The sequence below is a fragment of the Narcine bancroftii genome, chromosome 1 (assembly GCF_036971445.1).
Source record: "Narcine bancroftii isolate sNarBan1 chromosome 1, sNarBan1.hap1, whole genome shotgun sequence".
NCBI lineage: Eukaryota > Metazoa > Chordata > Chondrichthyes > Torpediniformes > Narcinidae > Narcine > Narcine bancroftii.
Genome location: NC_091469.1, coordinates 461112634 through 461119857, shown reverse-complemented (window position 1 = coordinate 461119857; position 7224 = coordinate 461112634). Strand labels below are relative to the sequence as shown.

The window sequence follows — 7224 nt, the reverse complement described above, 5'->3', positions numbered from 1 at the left end:
TTTTGAGCTGGGAGGCAGTAACTCTATTTATTGCATCACAATGCTGGCCTACCTTATAATGCAAAATGCCTCATACAAGGTGGGTCAAACTATGAGTCAATGCCAAGGAGAGGGAGGCAGGTTGTTGCAGTATCTAAAGTACTCCAATTGCCACCACAGTTCTAAGCAAACAGGATGTTGTGTCTACTGGGCTGTCTGTTATGACAAAGTGTTTGTGCTACACACCATAACAAAACCAGTATCTGTCAATAGAACAGGTCAGAAGGTAATGAAATGCAAAGATTTCTTCATCTGATTCCAGTTCATTCATAGGCAGTCATTGACCATCCTTGATTTCTGTTGAATAGAGAAACTAAAAGATCATATGCATGTTGTTTCTGGAGTTTCATGTAGGATGAAATGGCATATTTCTTAGAGACACAGAATCATAAAAGTCATCCAGGATAGAACAGGTTCTTCCATTATTTCATGCTGATGAGTTAAGGATCCCATTTACCTACATTTTGTCCATAGCCCTCTAAACCCCTCCTATCCATAAATCAGTCCTAACTCCTGTTGAATGTTATAATTGTACCAACTTCGACTGTGTCCTCCGACAGGTCATTCCACTTGTGGACCACACTAAGTAAAAATGTGGCCTCTCAGGTCCCTCCTGAATCTTTCCACTCTCACCTTACTCTCTCTTCATTCTAGAATCATCTACCCTGGGAAAATTACTGTGAGCATTTACTTTACCCATGCCCCTCATGATGTTATCAACCTTCATGAGATCACTTCTCAGTCTCCTTTGATCTCTGGAATAAAGACCCAGCCCATCTAACCTCTCCCAATAACTCAGCCGCGCTCATCCTGGCCATGTCCTGGTGAATCTCCTGCATCCCTCTATAAATATCCTTCTTATAGCTGGGTGATGAGAACTTGACACAGTGCTTTGTGTGGTCTCATCAATGCCTTGAATTTTCTTGAAGGTAATTTTCCAGTAGGTTATTATAACCATTCAAACGGTTTCATAAGTTTTTAACCAAGAGATTGGGTTTTATTGAAACTCCGGGTTGACATAATTACTAGTTGTTTGAATGTAGGTTCTACAGTTACTGTGGTATTCATACTTTCTCAATGGCCTTTACTTCTGGAGACTGGCCCAGCAGCTTAATTCAAGAGCTCTGAATAAGTGTACTTGATGTTCTTTCCTTTTGAAAAAGTGATTGCTAATCTGAAAAGTTCCTGCAATGAATGCTGCAGGATCATTTTTTAAATTTGCAATTCCGACAAACTAGCAGAGAAAGTAAAAAAAAACACGAGGTAAAGGAAAACCACTGAGTTTTCATTCCTCTACGGAAGCAACAATATTCACAGTTTTTGCAAAAAAAAACATTTCTGTGTTCTTAGGGGAAAATGCTGGAACTAATTTGCAGATGGAAAGTTGCATAGACACGTAATTATAATCAGATCAAGGGAAAAAAAAGCAAATGAGAAAAGAGGGAGGGATTCATTATTTCAAGAACAGATACAAGCCATTCAGCCCTTAAGCTCATGCTACCCATCAATTTGGGGGCGGCATGGTTGGCGTAGCAGTTAGTGCAAAGCCTTTACAGCGCCAGCGATCGGGACCTGGGCTCAAATCACACATTGTCTGTAAGAAGCAGTACCTGCATGGGTTTTCCCCAGGGTCTCAGGCTTCCTTCCACCGTTCGAAACGTACCAGGCGTTAGGTTAATTGAGTGTAAATTGGGCGGCATGGACTCGTGGGTTGAAATGGCCTGTTACTATGCAGAATGTCTAAAAAAAATTAAATTTAAATCATGGCTGATTTCTTTTGATCTTTTTCCCTTAAGTCTCTACCCTTTAAATATCCAGTGAGCTCAGACTTGGAAACCTCAAAATCAGCACACAATATCATTTTTTTATACCATTTAACAGAGGGACTTTGGTCGTTGTCTTGAGTATTATCCCCATTTTGTTGTTATTCGAAAATTTAAAGACAAAGAAATCAACCTTTTATGCTAGTTATATTTCAGATGAGCCTTCCCTCACTTTAGCTATGTGATGTCACCCTACTCTATTCTTTCAGTTCCCCATTTCCTGTAGTAAATATCAAGTGAGTTTTTAAATGCCTGGATAAATCTTCGACCACCCATGTGACAATGAAATCAATGCAACCCTGCTAACAATGCAAGTTAATGCTTCCCAAATTTATATTTGAACCTTTCGTGGGTATCATGGGCTTAACCCTGCTTATTGTGGATATAGTGCCAGTGGAAACAATGGGACAGAAATTCAATTTCAGTTGCCTGTTGATTTTATTTCCTAAATATAGTAACCCACTAAAATGGAATTTCAGAAGCAGAATTCAAAGTCTGTTTACAACAATATCCTACATATAATTCCTATGGCCAAGGCATAACAAACAAACCTCCTGAATGCTGCAGCATTCATTGCAGGAACTTTTCAGATTAGCAATCACTTTTTCATGATCACATAACAAACCTCCTGAACTCCAGGATTTAAAAATTCTTGACCTTGAGTTCACAACCTCTGTTCCAGATAATTCTATCTTAAAACTTTCCTTCATCGCTAATGATACCTTTACTGTCTCCAACAGTCTTCCCTCTCTTGGACAACCCACCCCCATCAAGTTTCCTGCTCTTGGCCTTTTCAAAAGTCCGTAAGACCATAAGACATCAGAGCAGAAATCGACCATTCAGCCTATTGAGTCTCTCCGGCTATTCAATCATAAGGTGATCCATTTTCTGAATCAGCCCCACTGCCTTCCCTTCTCCTTGTAACCTTTGATGCCCTGGCTAACCAAAAACCTATCAATCTCTCCCTTAAATGGCTTATCTTGAATGTCATAGGGAAATGAATTTCAATTTACCCAGTCAGATAACCCTCCAGCAGCAAGCACATGGAAATTCCTTTGTCTGGAGCAGTTTCTTGTCCAACTTTTTGGACAAACCTATGGATAACACTGCCCCATAGAGAATGCATTGAAGAGGTGTGATGGAAGGTAGGCAGCAGGATAAGGGTGCTCAAGCCTTTGTTTGATGTCTGCAGGTTCCCCACATTGGACAGCACACAGGAATAATGAGAGCAAGGAACAGAGGCTATGATGACAGCGGTCATGGGGGAAGCAGTGGTGGCAGCAGGATCCTCAACCGTCTCTGAAGTCACTTCATTTTCTTTCTTTGTCTTCGGTTTTCTTTTTGAGCAAGATGGTGCCCAGTGACCTGGCCTCCACAGTTGCCTGTGGCGTCAAATTCCACAGATTCACCACCCTCTGGCTCAACAAATTCTTCTGAAATCTCTTTTCTAAGTGGACATCCTTCAATCCTGAAGTTGTTCCTTCATCGTCAACTGTTGATGGGACATTAATCACTTGGAGTTCTGCCTACTGTAATGTCAGTGCTCCCCACTCCTGCACCAACAAGTACTCTGCTTTCCATTCACTCTGAACCAATTCCAACTTCATGATTAAACATGCTAACAAGGGAAGCACACACTGACCTTCACATTGCTGAAGCTCTATGACGTCTCCTCACATATACCTGAAGATCAAGCCCTCACCAGCCATCATCAATTCACCAACTGGCTTGCACTTCCATACTAAGATTTTCTCAGATGCACACAGCCCAATTCTATCTCCAAACTAAAATATGCAGAGCTACTCTGGCAAATCCCTTGTTTCTCTCAGCACCTGTCTCACCAAATTTATTTTCAACAACAGGTTGTTTCCCCCATCATAATCCCTTTCAATCTCAACCCCGAACTCCACTCATGCCATCCATCTCATTGAAGATTTCCCATTCTCTGGCTCCCGCAGCCTCATACCCCATCAGGAAGGCCGCAGGCCTCTTTCTAAAATGTAGAATGAATTCCTATCAACTATCACCCTCCTCCACTTTGCGGAACATGTCCTCTCATGCCCTCCAGATCTAAGGTGTACATGCCCAAGGTGTAGCCTCGGGCATGTATATGGGCCCCAGTGATGCCTGCCTTTTTGTTGGGTGTATGGAACAGACCCTTTTCCAATCCCACTGAGGTACCATTCCCCAACTTATCCTCAGCTGCACTGATGATTCCTACTGAAGCTACTACTTGTCCAGTGCAGAACTCAATACAGTAAAATCCCCATTATCCAGAATTCAAGCAACAAACAACCTCAGGAGACTGCCAAAAAAATTGCAGAAAATAAATTGATAAAAAATATGAAAGTTTAACACTGGCGCCCCTAGTGATTAGATTGTCAATCATGTAACACACAATCTCAAGAAAAACTTTTCTGTCATCGACCTGTCCTCATAGGTGCTGGATACTGGGGGTTTTACTGTACTTCCACTACAATTTTCCACCTACCCTCACCTCTTGATTTAGTAAAATAACTTACGATTTTTGAATCAACTAAGATACAGTGAAAGGCTTCTCTTGTGGGACCCTCAAAGACTGGCAAAGAATTACCACACTCTGGCACCATCTTGCTCAAAAAGAAAACCGAAGACAAAGAAAGAAAATGAAGTGACTTCAGAGACGGTTGAGGATCCTGCTGCCACCACTGCTTCCCCCATGACCGCTGTCATCATAGCCTCTGTTCCTTGCTCTCATTATTCCTGTGTGCTGTCCAATGTGGGGAACCTGCAGACATCAAACAAAGGCTTGAGCACCCTTATCCTGCTGCCTACCTTCCATCACACCTCTTCAATGCATTCTCTATGGGGCAGTGTTATCCATAGGTTTGTCCAAAAAGTTGGACAAGAAACTGCTCCAGACAAAGGAATTTCCATGTGCTTGCTGCTGGAGGGTTATCTGACTGGGTAAATTGAAATTCATTTCCCTATGACATTCAAGATAAGCCAACCCACAGGTGAGGGTGGCCTTCTGATTGCCTTAATTGGGCATACCTGAGTCATTCCCCTCCAGCCAGCTGCAGTATTAAGCTCATTACATGGAAGAGCTCTCTCCCTCTTTTTCCCCTGAAAATAAAGTCTAGATCCACTTCAGGTTGAGAGCCGTTGGCAATGCTGGAGTGTCATTTGTAAGGTGTGGGCCGGTACTTTGCTTCTAAAGTAGAAAATCTGAGTCAGCTGCATTCAAATTCCTCCAGCATCCTGTTCCCATCCTTTCCAACACATGGAATTACTCTCTTTAACCATCTCACCATGTAACTTTGCGGTAAAGGGTAGGAGTATATTGTGCTGCGTAACTAGAAAGGACAGTTGTGACTTGTTATCAGTGTGATGAGATTCACCAAAAACAATCAAATATCCTAATGTTATTAGTGGTATTTTTCCACACCACCCCCTCTCCCCATCCCCCATCCCAACACCCATTTCTGTAAATTCCTGTATTCAGAGTCGACATCAGAAAAATCTAATAGAGGGGCATTAGGGTTACAGCACTGGCGTATCTACGCAAAATAATACCGAAGGCAAAGGTGGCCAATGCGTCAAAATAAATGACGTCAAGGAATCTTGAGAGATCTGGCACATGGCGTTGTATAATTGAGAGCGAACTCTAGGACGAGGAATGAGGACAAGTGTACCAGTTGTGGAAGAAACAGATTCCTTGTGTATCCAGATCAGTGCTCAGCAGGAGCAGGGGCGGGCAGGTGGGGTGGGAGGCCACATGACGCCAACCCTGCCTGTATTTAATGTGCAGCCACTGTTAAATTCCCCACTCATTAAAATTCCCCACTTGTTTCTTTTTTTTTACAGAGGTGCCGGAGAAGTGCTCCGGTGAGCTCCGGCAGCACTGCACCCCTAGTGGCAGGTACAATTTGTTTCATCTGCGCTTTTAACCATGGGGACGGCGAGCAGCAGCAATCTGTTGGGAGTAGCTGTGTCTGATGTGCCTGAATTGTGTATAGTTCCTTTGTCTATGTGTGTGAGCTTGATCCATGTTGTGAATTCCCTCACGTGTAAATAAAGATCCTTGTTTGCATTGAATTGTGTTTGGTCTCATCACTTCTTGGTCCCTCTGAACTTGTTCTCCACATCACCACCACTTCTGGAAATACTTCATTGGCTTTGAGCTGCTTTGAAAAGTGCCAGACAAATGCTCTGGTGCTTTAAGCAAATTCTAATTGCCGTCATTTCATAAATTTTCAGAAGATATTACAAAAAAAATGCTTACATACTTGGAAAATGAATGTGAACAGTGTGAATCCTGAGGGAGATGAACTCAATGAGAGCAGGAATTCAATTCAGAAGTGAACAGAAAGGATCAGCTTCCAAGAGAAGGGCAGACAATACTGAAAGTAATTGGTTGAAGGATAAGTGAGAGTTTCACTCCATGTATATTGGGGGTCTGGAATTCACTGTCTAAAGGGGAAAACTCTCTTTGCATCTAAAAGATATCTAAGCGAATACAAAAAAAAATCACAACAATGTGGACTGAGTGCGCTGAAGTAAAAGTCCATATTCAGCCAGCAGGGACCTAGTGAGCTGAATGGCCTCCTTCTCAGCCATGCATTCTATGATCCATTGAGTTTATGTGTTCTGTCCAGGATGGCTCCTGCTTGAACAATGCTAGCACATACTTCCCTTTGATCTCATTGCAGCTCCGTTCTCTCGCTTTCATCTGAACATGACATCATTCTTCTGGTTTTTCATAAACAAGAACAAAGTCTACAATACTTTGTTTTATATGCAAGGATGTTCATCACACTGAAATTATATGACCAGACCTTGTACAGTTTCAATGGATGAGTCACCCTTTCAGGGAACTATTTGTTCCTGTTAGCAGTCTTACCTCAGCTCAAAGTTTTTTTTTGTTGGAAAAAAAACATCCAGAAAAAAAACATATCAGTCAGCGCTATTTGAATCTTGACTTGTCAAAAGCATGAACTCTGGTTAGTTTGGCAGTGTATTTCAGTCAGGACAATGGCACATGGTCAACGTGACTGGTAACTGGTCAGAGATTGTTAGTCATCGGAAGATAGGGTCACTATTGATTCTTTCATATTTCAACACCACCACCAACAGTGGTCTATAATCTGGGAAGTGTGCAAGGGAAATTAAGGTCAAGCAGGAAGCATTCCCCCAACCTATAAGGCTATGGACTTACAGATAAGGTCATCATTAAGGATGCAAATACATTTAGATGAAAATAACTTGAAATTCTTGGGCATGATCTATTTCCTACTACTGCAGTGGTTGTGTTTCCTGTGGTGGGAGCAGACACCAGAGGCCTGAGAGAATTCCATGTCATTCCCTGATGGGCCATCCTTCG

General features: G+C 42.2%; 1 long non-coding RNA gene across 1 annotated transcript; it reads left to right on the top strand.

The window, feature by feature from the left end:
- Positions 1–73: 73 nt before the first annotated feature.
- Positions 74–5939, top strand: LOC138751837 (uncharacterized). The gene is made up of 2 exons (XR_011350224.1): positions 74–265; positions 5709–5939. It is a non-coding gene; the product is annotated as an uncharacterized lncRNA (long non-coding RNA).
- The last annotated feature ends 1285 nt before the right edge of the window (positions 5940–7224 follow it).